The sequence below is a fragment of the Schistocerca piceifrons genome, chromosome 10 (genome assembly GCF_021461385.2).
Source record: "Schistocerca piceifrons isolate TAMUIC-IGC-003096 chromosome 10, iqSchPice1.1, whole genome shotgun sequence".
Lineage (NCBI taxonomy): Eukaryota > Metazoa > Arthropoda > Insecta > Orthoptera > Acrididae > Schistocerca > Schistocerca piceifrons.
This window is the reverse complement of record NC_060147.1, coordinates 133,321,999-133,342,222: the sequence shown is the minus strand read 5'-3', so window position 1 is coordinate 133,342,222 and position 20,224 is coordinate 133,321,999. Positions and strand designations below refer to the sequence as shown.

General features: G+C 45.2%; 1 protein-coding gene across 1 annotated transcript in view; it reads right to left on the bottom strand.

Annotated features, from left to right (window-relative positions):
* LOC124718868 (tenascin-X-like) overlaps positions 1–19,124 on the bottom strand; it is a 117,783-nt gene extending 98,659 nt beyond the window's left edge. Inside the window, exon 1 of the mRNA XM_047244501.1 lies at positions 19,006–19,124. The gene's annotated coding sequence lies outside the window, so the exon portion shown is untranslated. The remainder of the gene's footprint in view (positions 1–19,005) is intronic.
* Positions 19,125–20,224: the final 1,100 nt, after the last annotated feature.

The following is a 20,224-nucleotide window of genomic DNA, read 5'->3' as shown; positions in this document are numbered from 1 at the left end:
CGTGTTTGAAGAGGCACCGTATCTAAGATTTAAACTGAAGACTCATCCGCTAGGTCACAACGAAGACGAAAGTGTGTTTCGAGTGATGGTGATGGACAATCATTATAGAAGACTGTGACGGTAAATGAAAGAGGACAACAGCTGCAAAAGTCACTGCAGAATTGTCTCATCCGCGAACCCTGTCAGCACCAAAACACACAAAGGGAACTCCGTAAACAGTGAACTGCAGGGCGAGCTGGAAATCCATAAACCCTCGTCAGTGATGGAAATACCCGGAATAGGAAAACGTGGTGCTGAAGCCAGAGAAACTGGACTGTGGAGCAGTGAAAGAAAATCACTTGGTCGGGAGAGTCTTGCTGCACGCTGTTCCCAACTTCTGGCCCAGTTGACGTTCCAAGAATGAAACGTAGCACGGGTTCGGTGACGATTTGGGCAGCCATGTCGTGGTTTCCATGAGTCCTATGGTTACTCTCTAAGATCGCCATACTGCCGTGGGGTATGTGACCATTTTGGCTGATGATGTCCCTGCCGTGGTACAATGTTTGTTCTCCGGTGATGACGCAGCCTTCCAACACAAGGCTTCTGCTCACATCGTCCAGGACTGGTTTTGTGAGCACGAGGATGATTTGTCGCACCTCCCCTGGCCATTCCAGTCACCACTTGTCAGTACTATGGAGCCTTTGTTGTCTGTTTCGGACAGCAGGTGCCCGACCCCTATCCACCTCCATCATTGTAACCTCAAGTTGCCACTATTTTGCACGAAGAATGGTGTAAGACTCGCTTGCAAACCATACAGGTTCTGTATTTATACATTCCGAGACGACTGGAAGCGTTTTGAATGCCAAAGCTCTTCCTACACCACACTAGGTGAGGTCATGTGTTGCGTTTTTGGTATTTTCGTGTTTTTGTGCACTTCCTGTACCTCTTCAATGACTTGGGCAATTTAACTGCACCATCACAATGCGTATATTCAAATTAAATTTGTAAACAAAAACCCATCACAGGTTGAGAAGAATAGTGATGTCCATACCTACAATACTAGAGCAAAAAATTATCTCTGTTACCCATTATTAAAGTTGTGAGTGGCTGACAAAGGAGTTCAATATGCAGGAATAAAAATATTGGATTATTTGCCCAAATACGTAAAAATGCCTGATAGGTAGAAAAGCAACTTTCAAATCTAAACCAAAATCAGCTCCTATTTCGTGGACGAATTTGTTTGAAAACTGGTATCCTGAAAAAGTTCAAATGACCCTCGTAACATATAACAAATTTAGGAAAGTTTCATTCATCAGCCAGAAGAGAAGTAAACATACGAGAGAGAACCAGGGGGTGGCGGGGGGGGGGGGGGGGAGGGGAGGAATGGCAGAAGCGGTAGTCGTTGATTATGTTCAGAAATTAGCTGCAGAAGTCTTTGTCTGTATATGGGAGATACGGCAACATTGTTACGACAGGAAGTATATTATTAAGCCACCTCCGTTACTTCTACATCTCCAAAACCACGTGCCTGTCGAAAATAACAAACATTCCATTTCGAAAGATTTCCATGGATAGACACAGCTTTGCCTCAACGAACTCGGCACATTCTCGCGAACGACTGACCCAGATTATCTCGGGGCGAACCGACCAAGTTCGTGACCTCCAGTAACAGCGAAACCGCTAGAAGCAGAGATGTCACAGTTTCGTAACAGTCTCTTCGAACTGTAATAGTTATACTGCAACTCTCTGCGGCGGACTGCCCGTATCGCGATTCTGCACTGACAGCTCAACACACACTGTACGCTGAGACATCGCCTACTGGCCAAGACATGATCATACGGAGTAGCTTCACAGTCAGACTAACGGAAAGATGCTGTGCTGACTATATTTATACGTTTTGACGATGCCATTATGGCCTTATCACTTAGGGACAAGGCGTAAGAAAGATCTGAGGATGGTCATTACGGACTGAAACCGGTCATCGTCTAAAGAATTGATATTGTGATCAAAGACTGGAATAAAAAACAATTGACTTATTTTTATGGACCTTGACAAAAGCACGACGAGACGAAATTCTGCAAAGCAGTCGTGAACAGCATTTTTTAAAAGTGGCTGATTATCCAGAACTGAACGAAACGGTTTGAGGTAGTGTTGCTGAGTTGGATTTTATGACATCGTAACAGAAATCATCTAACGGGGTCATGCTTGCGAAATTTCCATTTCTTCAGAGCACCGTTTCTTTAAACACTCGATGTAAACAAACTGCTTGGCAAATTTCTGAGCTGCCAGTGGGTTAACAACACCAGACTACAAATTTCAATAACACAATAACATAGAATCTCAACACAGCCATCTAGAGGCCGTTGTAAAACTTGAACGCCCTCGTTGTTACGTCTATGTTCACTAGCGAAGCATATTTAAACGGTAGCAGTACTAACGCATTTTCCATAACGCATGTTTTACCGAGGGCGAATTTATGCCCTACACAAAAAAAGGACAAATTTCGTTAATTAATGTTAAGTTTTATTAAGAACGTAGATTTTAAATAAGGACTGATGTATAAGTCGGGTCCAAGATCTGAAAATATGTTTCAGCACAATCTTAGCAATACCAACGCAATTTCCGTAATGTGTACAAAGAGAGGTGGCGTACTTGTAGTACCCCGAAAATATGAATATAACATTTGTTGCGATAAGTCAGATTCACTACTACGACCTGAATATTTGGTTTTACGTTATACTTGAAACAACTACGGAATCTGGTATAATAAATCGTTAAAAACAATTTTTTTCAAAATGTTAATATCTAATGTACATGACCAGTTTACAATATTTCCAAAGGCGCACTTAAATTCCTCCCCTCCACCCCTTGTTATTGAGAGTTAAGCATACATGGGAACAAAGGATGCCCACACACTTCTACCCTTCTCTCGATTCCGTGATTCTGATAAATCTACTGATCAGTGTCAGAAGTGATGTGTTCGGAACTCGCTAGCAGCACAGGTCGTCAGCGAGTCCGTACCTCTAACGGCAGTTGCCGATGACGCGCCAGGGAACATTCCGTCTCGCTTTCGTTAGCACCACAACTTTCTCGACACCACTCAGAGACACCGCTATCCTGCAGCCCAACCGAGAAACCTATCTTAGAAGTACCTTTATTCTTTGCTCGCCCGTCCTGCATCGCCCAGTTATAGCAATCCTGTAAGCCAGGAATAGGAATAAACCGTATCCTTAAACCAACTGTACTGCCAGAGCCACATAACTATCTGTGGTGGAATTTACTTCACTGTCGAATATCAACCTCCCCCCTCCTTTCTCGTCGCGGTCATTACGCGGAAAGTACAAGGGAGAGTAAGAAAGAAAGAACAGAGTCCAACTGTTTACCACAGACAAACTGTGGAAAACAGACATACTGCGCATGTCACTGAGCAGAGGAAGATATCAAGTCTTACGCTCACACGGCCACTGTGCCATGCGCTTAACATGAGCACCATACGTTGCTCGATAAACATCGAAACGGTAGACCATTTCATTCCACAAGCAAAGTAACAGATCCCTGTTTACTAAATCGACAGTTTCAACAATTCGATTTCTTGTATCTTGAAGAATAGCTGCCGTACGTGGGACAAAGACAGTCTTCTATGCACTTATATAGAAAAAAATCGCAAGGTGCTAAGTGTAGTGACCTGGAAGGCGAAAAGCAGTGAACAAGAGTGTCATGGACATGATGCAGGATTTGGGATGGGTACCTTTCAAACAAAGGCGTTTTTCGCTGTGGCGGGATCTTCTCACGAAATTTCAGTCACCAACTTTCTCCTCCGAACAAGAAAACTTTTTGTTGACGCCGACCTACATAGGGAAAAACGATCATCATAATAAAATGGGGGAAATCAGAGCTCGCACGGAAAGATATACGTCTTCGTTTCTTCCCCGCGCTTTTCGATAGTGGAATAGCAGAGAATTATTGTTAAGGTGGTTCGATGAACACTCTGCTAGGCACAGACGTAGAAGAAGAGCCGGTGACCCACCTCTTCCAACCAATGTTGTGGGTTAGCGTTGTTAAGATAACGCCGCACCTCAAGGTGAAAGTGAAACGGGGCGCCGTCATGCAGCCGGACGCTGTGGCCGAGACGTTCTAGGCGCTTGAGTCAGGAACCAAAGTGCTGCTGCTGCTGCTGCTACGGTCGCAGGTTCGAATCCTGCCTCGGGCATGGATGTGTGTAATATTCTTAGGTTAGTTAGGTTTACGTAGTTCTGAGTCTAGGGGACTGACGACCTCAGATGTTAAGTCCCATAGTGCTTAGAGCCATTTGATTTTTGACCGTCATGCACAGAAATCTCCTTGAAATTGAGGAAACAACCAATTATGCAGCTTGTCCAGCTATGATATCCCTGTCATTTTCCATTGCAAAAGAAAGATCCATAAACTCCGTGAACAGAAACAGCACGAAACACGTTCACGTTCGGTGACTCCCTCATGTTCGGTGACTCCCTCATGTTCGGTGACTCCCTCATGTTCGGTGACTCCCTCATGTTCGGTGACGACGCCAGAATTTTCTGACCCCCCACACTCTTTCATTATGGTGGTTTGGTTCACTCCATAGGACAGGTCCTTTGCAGAAATCATCGTCTACCATATCCTGGAGAACTGAAATGCCGGCCGCTGTGGCCGAGAGGTTCTAGGCGCTTTAGTCTGGAATCGCGCGACCGCTATGTTCGCAGGTTCGAATCCTGCCTTGGGCATGGATGTGTGTGATGTCCTTAGGTTGGTTGGGTTTAAGTAGTTCTAAGTCTAGGGGACCGATGACCTCAGATGTAAAATCCCATAGTGCTCAGAGCCATTTGAACCCCTTTTTGGAGAACTGAGATCCAAAATTCGTACCTTCTGTTACGGTCGCCGGGACGCAGTTGCTGCAGTAACTGCAACTTGCAAGCGTTCATATGCGGGCGTCGATTCCAAACACGTCATACCGTTGTCTGAGGGAGTTTGAATTCCGGGCCTGCCGTCTTGTGTACTTCCCAGGGCTGTGTGTCGACATTATTTTGGATACACTCGATATTTTCATCAGACGTACGTGACCAACCAATGCTCTTCCCTTTGCATCTACAACCAACTTGCAAGAATTTTGTATACCAGTCATAAATCTGCTTGTGCAGAGGCGGCTTCTTGCTCAATCGACGGCGGAATATACATTATGTGATCAAAAGTATCCGGTCACTCCCAAAAACATACGTTTTTCAGGCTAGGAACATTGTGCTGCCACCTACTGCCAGGTACTCCATATCAGCGACCTCAGTAGTCGTTAGACATCGCGAGAGAGCAGAATGCGGAGCACCGCGGGACTTCGGACTTCCAGCGTGGTCAGGTGACTGGGTGTCACTTGTGTCATACGCCTGCACGCGAGATTTCCACACTCCTAAACATCCCTAGGTCCACTGTTTGCTATGTGATAGTGAAGTGGAAACGTGAAGGGCCACGTACAGCACAAAAGCGTACAGGCCGATCTCGTCTGTTGACTGACAGAGACTGCCGACAGTTGAAGAGGGTCGTAACGTGTAATGGGCATACATCTATCCAGACCATCACACAGGAATTTCAAACTGCGCCTGGATCCACCGCAAGTACTATGACAGTTAGGTGGGAGGTGAGAAAACTTGCATTTCATGGTCGAGCGGCTGCTCATAAGCCACACATCAGGTTGGTAAATGTCAAACGACGCCTCGCTTGGTGTAAGGAGCGTAAACATTAGACGATTGAACAGTGGCAAAACGTTGCGTGGAGTGACGAATCACGGTACACAATGTGGGGATCCGATGGCAGGGTGTCGATATGGCGAATCCCCGGGGAACGTCATCTGCCAGCGTGTGTGGTGCCAACAGTAAAATTCGGAGGCGGTGGTGTTATGGTGTGGTCGTGTTTTTCATGGAGTGGTCTTGCACGCCTTGTTGTTTTGCGTGACACTATCACAGCACAGGCCTACATTTATGTTTTAAGCAACCTCTTGGTTCCCACTGTTGAAGAGCAATTCGGTAAAGGCGTTTCCATCTTTCAACACCTGTTCGTAATGCACGGCCTGTGGCGGAGTGTTTACACAACGATAACATCCCTATAATGGACTGGCCTGCCCTGAGTCCTGACCTGAATCCTATAGTACACCTTTGGGGTGTTTTGGAACGCCGACTTCGTGCCAGGTTTCAGCGACCTACATCAATACCTCTCCTCAGTGCAGCACTCCGTGACGAATGGGCTGCCATTGCCCAAGAAACTTTCCAGCACCTGATTGAAAGTATGCCTGTGAGAGTGGAAGCTGTCAACAAGGCTAAGGGTGGACCAACACCATATTGAATTCCAGCATTACCGATGGAGGGCGTCACGAAGTTGTAAGTCATTTTCGGCCAGGTGTCCGGATAATTTTCATCATGTAGTGTGCGTTGCACTCGAAAATTGGATTGACTTCGCTCAAATTCGAACACACAAAGTGATGTAGTCGCCATATTGCAACAAACGGCAGCGTAGCCGTGCCAAAACTTTGAACCTTCCTCTATCCAACGACATGCCCAATGTGTCTTTCTATTTCTTGTAGTTTGTAATAAACAGTTAAAATTCACTCCTTTTTCTTTTGAATTACCCTGTATTTATAAGGAAGTAATAAACGCATGCGCGCGGAATATCAACAGTATATCTCGGTGATGTGCAACGCCTCTCCCGCAGTTTCTGCCACTGGAGGCAGTTGGTCATCAATTTAAACACAAAGCTACACCGTGACGAAGAGTGCCGCTCTTTTTTTGGACTTTCTCTACAGCTGGTGTGCCCATCGGTCCGAGGATTGGTTTGAACAAATTCTCCACGCTAGTTTATCCTGTTCAAGACTCTTCATCTCTGCATTAGCAGGACAATGCGACACCCCCACACGTCCAGAATTGCTACAGAGTGGGTCCAGGAAGACACTTCAGAGTTTAAAGTACTATGGGCCCGTCAAAACCGACATTGGACGGTTGATGACTGGAAACACGTTGCCTGGTCGGACAAGTCTCGTTTCAAATGTATCGAGCGGATGGTCGTGTACGGGTATGGAGACAACCTCATCAATCCTTGGACCGCGACTTTCACCAGAGGACTGTTCAGTCGGTATTTGTTTGGTCTCTGTTGTACCAGATGGTTTTTAGTAATAACCGATTAAAAAAAGCCGAGATATCAATTAGCTATAATAGCAGTGCTAAAAGCCTTTGTTTTTAAATAAACCTTTCTTAACAATGAAGTAATTTTATAAGTAAAATTTGCGTCATGTTGAAATATTGTGCTATTACAGAAAATGAGAAAAGCGATGAGTCCTATTTTAATAAAAATACCGCCAGAGACGAGCACGAAGCAGTGAAATACAATCCGTCATTTGCTTTAAAAGATAGAAGATATGTCTGCCATTTCTATAAAATAATATAAGAGGAAGGAGACTGTGATAATAGTTATAAATTAAAAACTTAACCACTGTTCATTCATAATGCACAATAAAAATAGAAACTAGCTGATCTTCTGCCTGTGTCTACACTACTGGCCATTAAAATTGCTACACCAAGAAGAAATGCAGATGATAAACGGGTATTCATTGGACAAATATATTATACTAGAACCGACATGTGATTACATTTTCAAGCAATTTGGGTGCATAGATCCTGAGAAATCAGTACCCAGAACAACCACCTCTGGCCGTAATAGCGGCCGTGATACGCCTGGGCATTGAGTCAAACAGACCTTGGATGGCGTGCACGGGTACAGCTGCCCATGCAGCTTCAACACGATACCACAGTTCATCAAGAGTAGTGACAGGTGTATTGTAACGAGCCAGTTCCTCGGCCACCATTGACCAGACGTTTCCAATTGGTGAGATATCTGGAGAATGTGCTGGCCAGGGCAGCAGTCGAACATTTTCTGTATCCAGAGAGGCCAGTACAGGACCTGCAACATGCGGTCGTGCATTATCCTGCTGAAATATAGGGTTTCACAGGGATCGAATGAAGGGTAGAGCCACGGGTCGTAACATCTGAAATGTAACGTCCACTGTTCAAAGTGCCGTCAATGCAAACAAGAGGTGACCGAGACATGTAACCAATCGTACCCCGTACCATCACGCCGGGTGATACGCCAGTATGACGATGACGAATACACGCTTCCAATGTGAGTTCACAGCGATGTCGCCAAACACGGATGCGACCATCATGATGCTGTAAACAGAACCTGGATTCATTTGGAAAAATGACGTTGTGCCATTCGTGCACCCAGGTTCGTCGCTGAGTACACAATCGCAGGCGCTCCTGTCCGTGATGTAGCGACAAGTGTAACCGCAGCCATGGTCTCCGAGCTGATAGTCCACGCTGCTGCAAATGTCATCGAACTGTTCGTGCAGATGGTTGTCGTCTTGCAAACGTCCCCATCTGTTGACTCAGGGATCGAGACGTGGCTGCACGATCCGTTACAGCCACGCGGATAAGATGTCTGTCATCTCGACTGCTAGTGATACGAGTCTGTTGGGATCCAGCACGGCGTTCAGTATTACCCTCCTGAACCCACCGATTCCATATTCTGCTAATAGTCACTGGATCTCGACCAACGCGAGCAGCAACGTCGCGATACGATAAACCGCAATCGCGATAGGCTACTATCCGACCTTTATCAAAGTCGGAAACGTGATGGTACGCATTTCTCCTCCTTGCACGAGGCATCACAGCAACGTTTCACCAGGCAACGCCGGTCAACTGCTGTTTGTGTATGAGAAATCGGTTGGAAACTTTCCTCATGTCAGCACGTTGTAGGTGTCGCAACCGGCGCCAACCTTGTGTGAATGCTCTGAAAAGCTAATGATTTGCATATCACAGCATCTTCTTCCTGTCGGTTAAATTTCGCATCTGTAGCACGTCATCTTCGTGATGCAGCAATTTTAATGGTCAGTAGTGTACATAATGTGCCTTTATGTGCTTGTAGCCCCTGGAAACCGACAAATTAACGTGAAAAATAGACTACTTCAACCTCAGTTTTCACCATCTAGCACTGACTAATGCCCAAATAGTGCTATAACCCCCAATTGTAACATGATTTTTGAGTACGGTTTCAAAAAATTTATGCCGATTGGAGAATACTGACGATTTTTTCTAGTATTCAACCACTTACCAAAATGGTTCAAATGGCTCTGAGCACTATGGGACTTAACATCTGAGGTCATCAGTCCCCTAGAACGTAGAACTACTTAAACCTAACTAACTTTAGGACATCATACACATCCATGCCCGCGGCACGATTCGAACCTGCGACCGTAGCGGTCGCGCGGTTCCAGACTGAAGCGCCTAGAACCGCTCAACCACTTACCACTTTTCGAGAATAGCAGAGAACAGCGGACGGACAAAGTTTTGTTGTTGTTGTTGTTGTTGTTGTTGTTGTTGTTCTTGTGGTCTTCAGTCCTGAGACTGGTTTGATGCAGCTCTCCATGCTACTCTATCCTGTGCAAGCTTCTTCATCTCCCAGTACCTACTGCAACCTACATCCTTCTGAATCTGCTTAGTGTATTCATCTCTTGGTCTCCCTCTACGATTTTTACCCTCCATGCTGCCCTCCAATGCTAAATTTGTGATCCCTTGATGCCTCAAAACATGTCCTACCAACCGATCCCTTCTTCTAGTCAAGTTGTGCCACAAACTTCTCTTCTCCCCAATCCTATTCAATACCTCCTCATTAGTTACGTGATCTACCCACCTTATCTTCAGCATTCTTCTGTAAAAGTTTTCTTATATTTTCTGATTTACTTTAATATTTTTATTCTGTGTGTCTTGAAACTGAGTCAAAAATTTTCCATCTTTGTCCGATCTCTACGTTTACCACAAGAAAAATTATGAACGAAAAAATGTAAATCGGTTACTTCAGAAACCGGTTATTTTGCGGCGTTTTAAAAATAAGGCTAAAGTGGGGTGGATAAAAACCGATATAACCGAAAACCGGCTGTTTCAGCAATAACTGCCATCGCTATTTGGTGGTGACATCTGTATTGAGTGTTAGCGTTACTGTAATGTTAGTTTTCTCTCTCTCGTCAGTTGCTGTTCTTTTTCGTTGGCTTATCTTATTGTTTACACTTACAATTTCTCCAGCTTTTTAAATAGCGCTTGTATAGACAGCTCTTGAGGGCTATGCAGAACCGTGCGGCTGCTCTTATCAGTTACACGTCATTCCCGCTGAACGGAAACCATTTCCGCTTTTTCAACTGTGGTACACACTGTATGAGCCTGAACTTATTCAGCAGCAACGTGTCCGATCGTTACAACAGCAGAGCGCAGACTGATGGTCGCCTAATGCATCGGTAAACACACCAACCGTGCGTGAGTCACGTGTTTTGCGCGCATGTGGTACAGTGCAGAACAGACGCGTCTGGGATCTTTTCTCTTCGAACAGCGGGAGACTGCTTCGCGGCGCTCTTAGTTTGTTACTATTTGATCATTTTCCACGCATCTACATCTGCATGGCTGCTCTGTGTTCCCACTTACAGCGTGACAATTATTGAACTATATGAAATAAAATCTAGACGATTTCCTTTAGGACGTCCAAACTGAACGATTGGCCACAGGGCATGATGCGAATGCGCAAGCTCAATTTCATTTGGTTGGGTTCGTCAATAAGCAAAACTGGCGCATTTGGAGGACTGAAATTCGGCATTTCGCGATCTAGAATTCTCTTCACCCTGAACGGATGACTGTGTGGTGTGCATTGTCCAGACACGGAATAATCGGTACGATATTTCTTTATGGCACGGTGACTACAGAACGCTACGTGAAGGTTTTGGAAGATGATTTCATCCCCATTATCCAAAGTGACCCTGATTTCGACAATATGTGGTTCGTGCAAGACGGAGCTCGACCCCATCGAAGCAGGAGAGTGTTTGAAGTCCTGGAGGAGCACTTTGGGGACCACATTCTGGCTCAGGGGTACCCAGAGGCCACTGACATGGGCCTCGATTGGCTGCCGTATTCTTCGGATCTGAACACATGTGACTCCTTTTTGTGGGGCTATATTAAACACAAGGTGCACAGAAATAACCCGAAAACCATTTCTGAGCTGGAAACACCCATTCAGGAGTTCATCGGCAGCATCCATGTGCCCACACTTCGGCGAGTCATGCAGAATTTCGCTAGTCATCTGCACTACATCATCGGCAAGGATGGCAGGCAGATCGAACATGACATAACATAAATCTGTATCCGTAGTGACGTTTACATGTTGAATAAAGTGTGTGCGCACCGTACTTTGTAACTAATTTACCTTTTCTTTCGCGTTGTTCAATAATTGTCGCCCTGTAAATACACACATCAAAAAAAGGTTTGCCTCACCCCTCTTCCTAGAACTGAAGTTAGACGTTGACTGTGGATATTGTATCACAGAGACAGTCCCTTTGACTGTTCAGGAATGTCACTAAACCCGGCCGAAGACGTAAACAACCATGCATGAGCATGAGACGGAGGGGGTCCGACAACCGATCAGTTCCAGTCATTCCACAAGGAAGGAGGTACACGGCTTGTGTTGTCTGAAGTTCAACCATGCGTAGGCGGTCAACACCGCGGTTAGATCGCGACCGCACTGTTACTTTGTGCTTGGAGCGACTCTCAAAAAATGGTTCAAATGGCTCTGAGCACAATAGGACTTAACATCTTAGGTCATCAGTCCCCTAGAACTTAGAACTACTGAAACCTAACTAACCTAAGGACATCACACACATCCATGCCCGAGGCAGGATTCGAACCTGGGGCCGTAGCAGTCCCGCGGTTCCGGACTGCAGCGCCTAGAACCGCACGGCCACCGCGGCCGGCAGCGGCTCTCAACAAGGGAAGTGTCAGGCGTCCTGGAGTGAACCAAAGCGATGTTGTTCGGACCCTGTCGATGACATGACTCGCTCAGGCCGCCCAAGGGCTACTACTGCAGTGGATGACCGCTATCTACGGATTATGACTCTGAGGAACCCTGACAGCAACGCCACCATGTTGGATAATGCTTTACGTGCAGCTACAGCAAGTCGTGTTACGACTCAAACTGTGCGTAATAGGCTGCATGATGCGCAACTTCACTCCCGACGTCCATGGCGAGGTCCATCTTTGCAATCACGACACCATGCAGCGCGGTACTGATGGGCCCGACAACATGCCGAATGGACCGCTCAGGAGTGGCATTACGTTCTCTTCACCGATGAGTGTCGCCTATGCCTTCAACCAGACAACCGTTGGAGACATGGTTGGAGGTAACCTGGTCAGGCTGAACGCCTTAGAAACACTGCCCAGCGAGTGCAGCAAGGTGGAGCCTCCTAGTTGTTTTGGGGTGGCATTATGTGGAGCCGACATACGCCGTTGGTGGTGATGGAAGGCGCCGTAACGGCTGTGCGATACGTGAATGGCATAGTACAACCATACCTGCAGCATACTGGCGAGGCATTCGTCTTCATGGACGCCAATTCGCGCCCCCATCGTGCACATCTTGTGAATGACTTCCGTCAAGATAACGACATCGCTCGACTACAGTGGCCAGCGTGTTCTCCAGACGTGAATCTTATCGAACGTGCCTCGGATAGACTGAAAACGGCTGTGCATGGACGACATGACCCACCAACCACTGAGTGATCTACGCCGTTGAGGAGTGGGACAATCTGGACCAACCGTGCCTTAGTGAACTTGTGGATAGTATGCCACGACGAATACAGGCATGCATCAACGCAAGAGGAAGTGCTACTGGGTAATAGAGGTACCGGTATGTACAGCAATCTGGACCACCACCTCTGGTGTTACAACATGCAATGTGTGGTTTTCATGACTAATAAAAAGGTCGGAAATGATGTTTATGTCGATCTCTATTCCAGTTTTCTGTACTGTTTCCGGAACTCTCGGAACCGAGGTGATGCAAAACTTTTTTGGTGTGTGTATTTGGCATATGCTCCATAGAACTATCTTCAGAGTTTTGTTTCGGCTCTTCCGCTCTCGAACTGCATGTGGAAAAAATGAACATCCAGATCTTTCCACGCGAGATCCAATTTCTCTTACTTTATATACATGTGATGTCTGTTCTTTCGGACGCTCTTCACAACATGTCCGAAAGAACAGACACTATTTTGAACTAGAAGCCTTATGAATTAAGACAGAAAGGATTACATCCAGCAGCCATTATGAATTAAGACACAAAGGAATTACAGGCGTTGGCTACAAGCGGGCATCAATTGAAATCAATGGGGAAGTTGAAAATTAGTGCCGGACCGGTGGTTCGAACCAGGGTTTCTAGGTAAATGCTCTGACCACTGTTCCACCTGGACACTGCTCGGACTAGCACGCCTCCTGTCAGACCCAAAATCCCAACTTACCCACACACTACTGACGTAGCGCCCATTATCCCCACTACTCGCTGCATTCCGCCGGTACCCGTAAGAGATCGAGCCTGCTGGGCAACTGCACTGAAGAGATGGTTGGTCGTCTCGCTTTAATTATACGTATCTGTGTGGTCAGAGCATCTGCCTAGTGAACAGGAGAACGGGGCTCGATTCCCGGTCCGGCAGAAATTTTCGAATTTCCCCGCTGACTTTAATCACTAACCGCTTGCAACCAATGTCTGTAATTCCTCTGTCTTCTCTTATTCCGTCACGATTCTCATTTCATCCCATATAGGTGGGAGCCAACAAAATGTTTTTGAATTGGGAGGAAGTTGACCACTGAAATTAATTGTAAAGATTTCGCCACAAAGGGAAACGGCTTTGTTTTAATGGTTACCCTTCTTTGAACTTTTTCGGCGTCTTTCGTTAGTCGCATCCGGTAAGTATTCCACATACCGCAGAAGATACTCCAGAAGAGGAATAGACTTGTGCGGGGACAGACCAGTCTGGAGAGCTGTATTAAATCAGTCTTCGGACTTACAACAACAACACAATGACGATGCTGACACCTACTAATCCAACTGGCAATGGCTATAAGCAGCAATTGGCCAAGAACAATAAAGGAGACGAAAATGAGGAAAAGACAAAGGTATAAACATAGGAGATTCTAGATTGAAAACGAGTCTTAAATATTTATCTTTAGCTGATGCTTCAGTGGTCATGAGTAAGACAAAAGAAGCAACTGAACATGCAGCAGAAAAACTACACAATATATCAGCAAGGTAAACCTTCAGATATTTTACGAGAAAATTCATTATTTTGAAAATGCACATGGAATTACAAGGAAAGCTCCACTAAAGACAGAATGTGAGACGAACTTATAGATCGCACTGCTACAAGAGTTTAAATCCATCCACCTTCCAAACGCAGTCATGTGGAACCATAGTGACAAAAAAGTGATACAGCACAATGCGAAACCACGACACTGCAAAACAGTTTTTTTACAGCTAACACTGGTGTTTCAGACACCTTAGCTGTTTGATGGCACTCCAGGCTACAGAACCTTAAAAACAGGAGCGAAAAAATCTTAGGAAAATATAGGGTTCTCCGCATGAAAACGGAGTTTGGGTAACAGGGGAGCATCTTATCTGCACACGCTAACAAATTCACTAATACAGTGACAGGAGACTCTCTAAATTCATCCGCCACATTCATAGAGTCGACAGTGAGATGCTCCTCGAAAGGCTACCCAACACTATTCATTCAAAAAAGTCCAAATCAGCTGGGCAGAAGGCAGTAGGGAAGATTTACAAGGTATGAACATCACATACGAAATCCTAAAACGCGTAGCTTATGGAACACTTCACCGACATCCAAACTTCTCAAGGCACTTAATGTTGTGGGCTTTTACTACCGCCAGAAATTCCTGTTCCTTTTCCCCTCGCAAATGTAGCGGGGGAAAAAACGACTATCTATACGCTCCAGTAAGGTCTTTGATCTCTCTTACCTTGTCTTCGACGTCCTGACGCGAGATGTATCTTGGACACAGTACGATCGTTCTGCTGTCGATCGCAAAACCCAGTTCCCTAAACGTTTCCGTCTGCCCTCCAGGGATTACTGATTCACTTCACGAATCATCTCCGTAATGCTCTTGTGGTGGCAAAACCTAGCGGTAACAAATCTAGCAGCTTGCCGCTGAATTGCTTCGATCTCTTCCTTTAACCCGACCTGGCGGCATTCCTAAACACTCAACCAGTACACGAGAATGGGCCAAATAAGTGTTCCACGATCAGAAGATAGGAAGGAAAAATCAGTGATTCCGGGACGACTTGTAAACAACACGATACCGCGCCGACGACGTCATTAACATGGCGGAGATACGAGTCTCCAGAAATGACCATTACATGACGTCACAAACGACACGAACACTTAAGTAATACGAACCTCCACAGGCGGAGATATTTTTGCATGGAGATGGTCAGATTACTATGGCAAGCTGGAAAAATTATCAAAAATTTGAAATATGGGCCCACAGTCGAAAAGTATAGGGCTTTACCAGGGGCGTGACTTAACCGTGGACTATGCAACGTGTAAGGAAAGACTGGCGTTGACAGTTCGTGGCTTCGGGAACTCTTAACCAATCTAGAATGAGATTTTCACTCTGCAGCGGAGTGTGCGCTGATATGAAACTTCCTGGAAGATTAAAACTGTTTGCCGGACCGAGACTCTAACTCGGTCCGGCACACAGTTTTAATCTGCCGGGAAGTTTCTTAACCAATCTGCCACCTAATCTAGACCATCCTACGTAGCAACGTATCTCCACGAACTAAAAAACAAAGGTCAGTATCGCTCTCTCCAGTACATTCGCCATTTCCAGTAGACCTTTATAGGTCTAGTATGCAACAAGATTCACGTAACCCGCGGAAACTAAACAACATTGTTAAAGAACACGAACGAGACAAGCAAAAACACCTCAAACGCTGACTACGTAGCATATACGCCGCTCGTTAAAAAAATTCACCATTGGCTCTCCTTGCTGTCTAAGGCCGGTACAAACATGAACGGACGAGAATTTACAACTACAAATGAAATGATTGCTTGCAGCAAAAACGCAAAATAACAGATTCACAATCGCATAATACACTGTCAAATCTACTTATAATGCGGCACGACTTTACAAAATTGGACAGAAATGTGGATTTTCTGCCGTACCATCTAGACCCACATATTTATCCAATTTTGGTATGTTGCGCCCCACCATAAATCGGTACGCCCAGTCTTTATTTTAGTGTTTGGTGTTCTAAGATTACGAATGTATTATTTAGTATGTCTAGTATTAGCAATCAATTTCTTTGACAATTTTGCACTTGTTGCTGATTATCTTTGAACAATAGTATGCACAACTTCTTTGTTATTTAAGCTAAACAATGAGCCAATAACCCGAAAGTTAGATCGATAAAATACACAATTAAGTTGCGAAAGAAGTGACTGATTTTTCCGTATTTCAGTGGAACCCCGTTTATCCATCCTTCGTTAATGCAAGTCTCTGGTTCATCGGGATCGATATTTCATTTTTTAAGTACAGTAATTAACATTCCGGAAATAACAGCGGCAACAATCGTCGGTGACAATCATTAAATTCAGCCAACGGCCTGACTAGGTGTCAGTTAACAATTTAACACTTGAGTGGTAAAGTGGCACAGCGTTGTTTTGCCCCCGTTAGCTGCGAGTGTAAAACTGCATCAGAGAGAAGGAAGGTGTCAGTGTTCATGGGTGAGAAGTTGTATGCACTATGGTGACGTGTCTGTGAGGCTACTGACTCAATTTGCACATTCAACAAAGAAACTGGTTACAATGTCGACTAGTCAAGAGTTCGTTTGAGGCTTTTACGAACATTCCAGGGCGGCTGACATGTGTTTAACTGACGTGAATGACGGTATAACATCTGATGAGTTTCGCTGATTGTTCGTCTGCAGACAATGTCGACAGAGATCGTGGATTAGCTGGCGAAGTTGGCGGCTCAGTGTGAAGACGCTATGATGATCACAGAGGCAGCAAAATAATGGCTTATTCGGAACGCCTTACGGAAATTACTTCGGCTGAACTATAAGCAGGTGGTAGAATTCGGTTTATTGGGAGAACACTGGAGAAGTGCAGTCAGTCTACAAAAGCACAGCGCGAATGGTCACAGGTTTGTCTGATCCATGGGAGAGTGTCACGGAGATATTGCAGGAACTGAAATGGCAGGCTCTTGAAGGCAGATGTAAACTATTCCGAAAAACTCTATTAACAAAGTTTCAAGAACCGACTTTAAATGATTATTCTAGGGATATACTACAACCCCCTATATATCGCTCACACGGGGATAGTGAGGATAATTACAGCACCCACAGAGGCAATATAATCAATCATTCTTCCCGCGCTCCATAGATGAATGGAACAGGAAGGAACCCTAATAACTGGTACAATAGTTTGTACCCTCTGCCGTGCACGTCACGGCGGTTTGCAGAGTATAGATGTAGATGCAGATGTAGAATCTGGCTACAAAGGAACGTACTGATCATTTTAGTGCATACAAACTCATTGATCTTTTTCGTTATCCAGTCCCCACATGCGGAAATAATTTACACTCGTGAGTGTACATAAGAATAATGTGTTTGTTTCTGGCATTTAACCAAAGTCACAATTTTTTTTTTAAATTTCCGGAATTTCGATAATCCAGATACCAACATACAGCCCTCCTGAAACGAGATTATCGTATGGCATTACTTCCCGGGAGACCCCGTCTGTGTTATTTTGAGCTCTTACAAGGGAACCTCCCCATCGCACCCCCCTCAGATTTAATTACAAGTTGGCACAGTGGATAGACCTTGAAAAAATGAACACAGATCAATCGAGAAAACAGGAAGAAGTTGTGTGGAACTATAAAAAAAATAAGCAAAATATACAAACTGAGTAATCCATGCGCATGATAGGCAGCATCATGGGCACTGTAAACTTCGAAGCGCCGTGGTCCCGTGGTTAGCGTGAGTAGCTGCAAACGAAACGTCTTTGGTTCAAGCCTCCCTCGTAAGAAAAATTTTTTATTTTCAGACTATTATCAAAGTTAAGGCACTCAAACATAATCAACTTCGCTCTCCAAAATTCCAGGACATGTTCCGATTTGCTTGGACACATGCAGGATTTGACGGTCTACACACGGAAAAATTTGAAAACGTTAGAAACATATGTTTTGACAGAGCACAGGGAAAACTGTGCGACTGTGAAACTGTTGCAGTCATTTGTTGCAGTTCATGTGACAAACTCTTATGTTTTCATCACTTTTTTGGGAGTGATTATCACATCCACAAGAAAACCTAAATCGGCAGGGTAGAAGAATCTTTTTACCCATTCGCCAAGTGAACAAGTTAGATGGGTCGACAACATATTCCTGTCAGGTGACGCACATGCCGTCACCAGTGTCGTATAGAATATATCAGACGTGTTGTCCTGTGGAGGAATCGGTTGCCGTATGACCTTGCGAGCAAATGTTTTCGGTCCCACTGGAGAGGCACGTCATTTCGTCTACTAATCGCACGGTTTTGCGGTGCGGTGGCAAAACACAGACACTAAACTTATTACAGTGAACAGAGAAGAGATGTCAATGAACGAACGGACGGATCATAACTTTGCGAGAATAAAGAAAGTAAAATCTTCACCCGATTGAAACTTGAACCAAGGACCTCTCCCTCCAGAGCTGCTCACGCTAACCACGGGACCACGGCGCTCCTGAGCTCACAATATCCTTAATGTTGCTTATGTTGCACATGGACTACTCAGTTAGTATATTTTGCTTATTTTTTCCGTAGTTCCACACAACTTCTTCCTGTTTTCTCGATTGATCTGTGTCCAGTTTTTCAAGGCCTATCCACTGTGCCAACTAAATCTGAGGGGGGTGCGATGGGGAGGTTCCCTTGTTAGTACAAGTCTTTGTACTCGACGACTGGCGCGTTAATGGAGATGAAATTATGAAGACAACACAAACACCCAGTCACCGAGCGAAGAAAATTTCGGTCCCATGTAGTCCGGATAAACGAGGTTCCTCCATACTGTTTATGTTTACGCAGGCCGTTAGTAGACGCTGCAGGCGGAGGCCAGCGCTAACTTACCTTCTGCTTGGGCGATCTACGGACCGAAGGCAGACGGCGAGAGAGAGAGAGAGATGTGAACACCGCGACGGACCGACAACGACTGTAGCGGAGGCGACGCGGAGACAGCCGAAGCAGCCTCTCTGCCATTGGCTGCAGCCGCCGCTCCTGCATTCCCATTGGCCGACGTCGCCGAAGCAAACAGCTGACGCACGGCGCGCGCATCTGCGAAGAAGTGCGTCTTCCGTGGAAGGAAGAGCCGGCGTTTGGAGAAATACGCGCGGTAGAGAGCCCTCGTTGCTAAGTCGCGAGGTTATCCTTAGGGTCATTTCCCGGAAGCTGCAGGGTCCAGAGGCCATTGGGTACTATATTGTTCGTGTCACCAGTCTCTGCCTATCTCGCGCGAATATTTTCACCTCCACGCAAGCAGCCTCAACAGCGGTTCTCAACCTGGAGTAATTACTCCCTGAAGGATGAAATATAATTTCCTGTTGTTAAAAGATCGTTACTGTAATCACTATTTCTGAAGACTGTTATACTAATTACATAATCTACTAATTTTTTTATTTTTTATTTATTTATTTTGCAAAAACAGCTTGTGCAACGAACGTGTGAACAGGAGCCTCCTAATATCGTCCACCCACTAACACGTACTTCTACTTTGCACCATGCATTTATGACGGTAAAATTGGGACATGCAAGGTTATCGGAAATTTCCGTTACAAACTTAAAGGATTTGTAGAGGGCAATGAATACACAATACTTTGAATAGAAACCCATGTCCAGAGATGTCATCCAACGAGCGTCAATGTTAGAGGCACCAGCGCCTGTAAATGTACGAGGGTAAGTCAATTATTACAGGCAATTTAGTTATATTTTTGTTTATTTTGACAGTACTGTCGTTTCACGTTGATGACGTATGCTTTGTTTATTTGTTGTTATATCTTTGCAATTTTCAAGCTGCTAGATTAGTTTCGTTATCGCTGCCGTGCTGTTAATCATGGCTGCTCCGCTATCTATTTGCACCAAAGAAGAGCAACGTTCGGTGATCCGTTTTTTGTGGTCGGAAGGCGTATCAGGGGCCGAAATTCATCGAAGACTTTCGGTACAGTACGGGAACAGCGTTTTGCCACAACCGAGTGTCTACGAATGGATTGAAAAATTCCGAAATGGTCTCACAAGTGTTACGCGAGATGAAGGAGCCGGACTACCGTTTACCGCCACAAATGAAGAAACCATT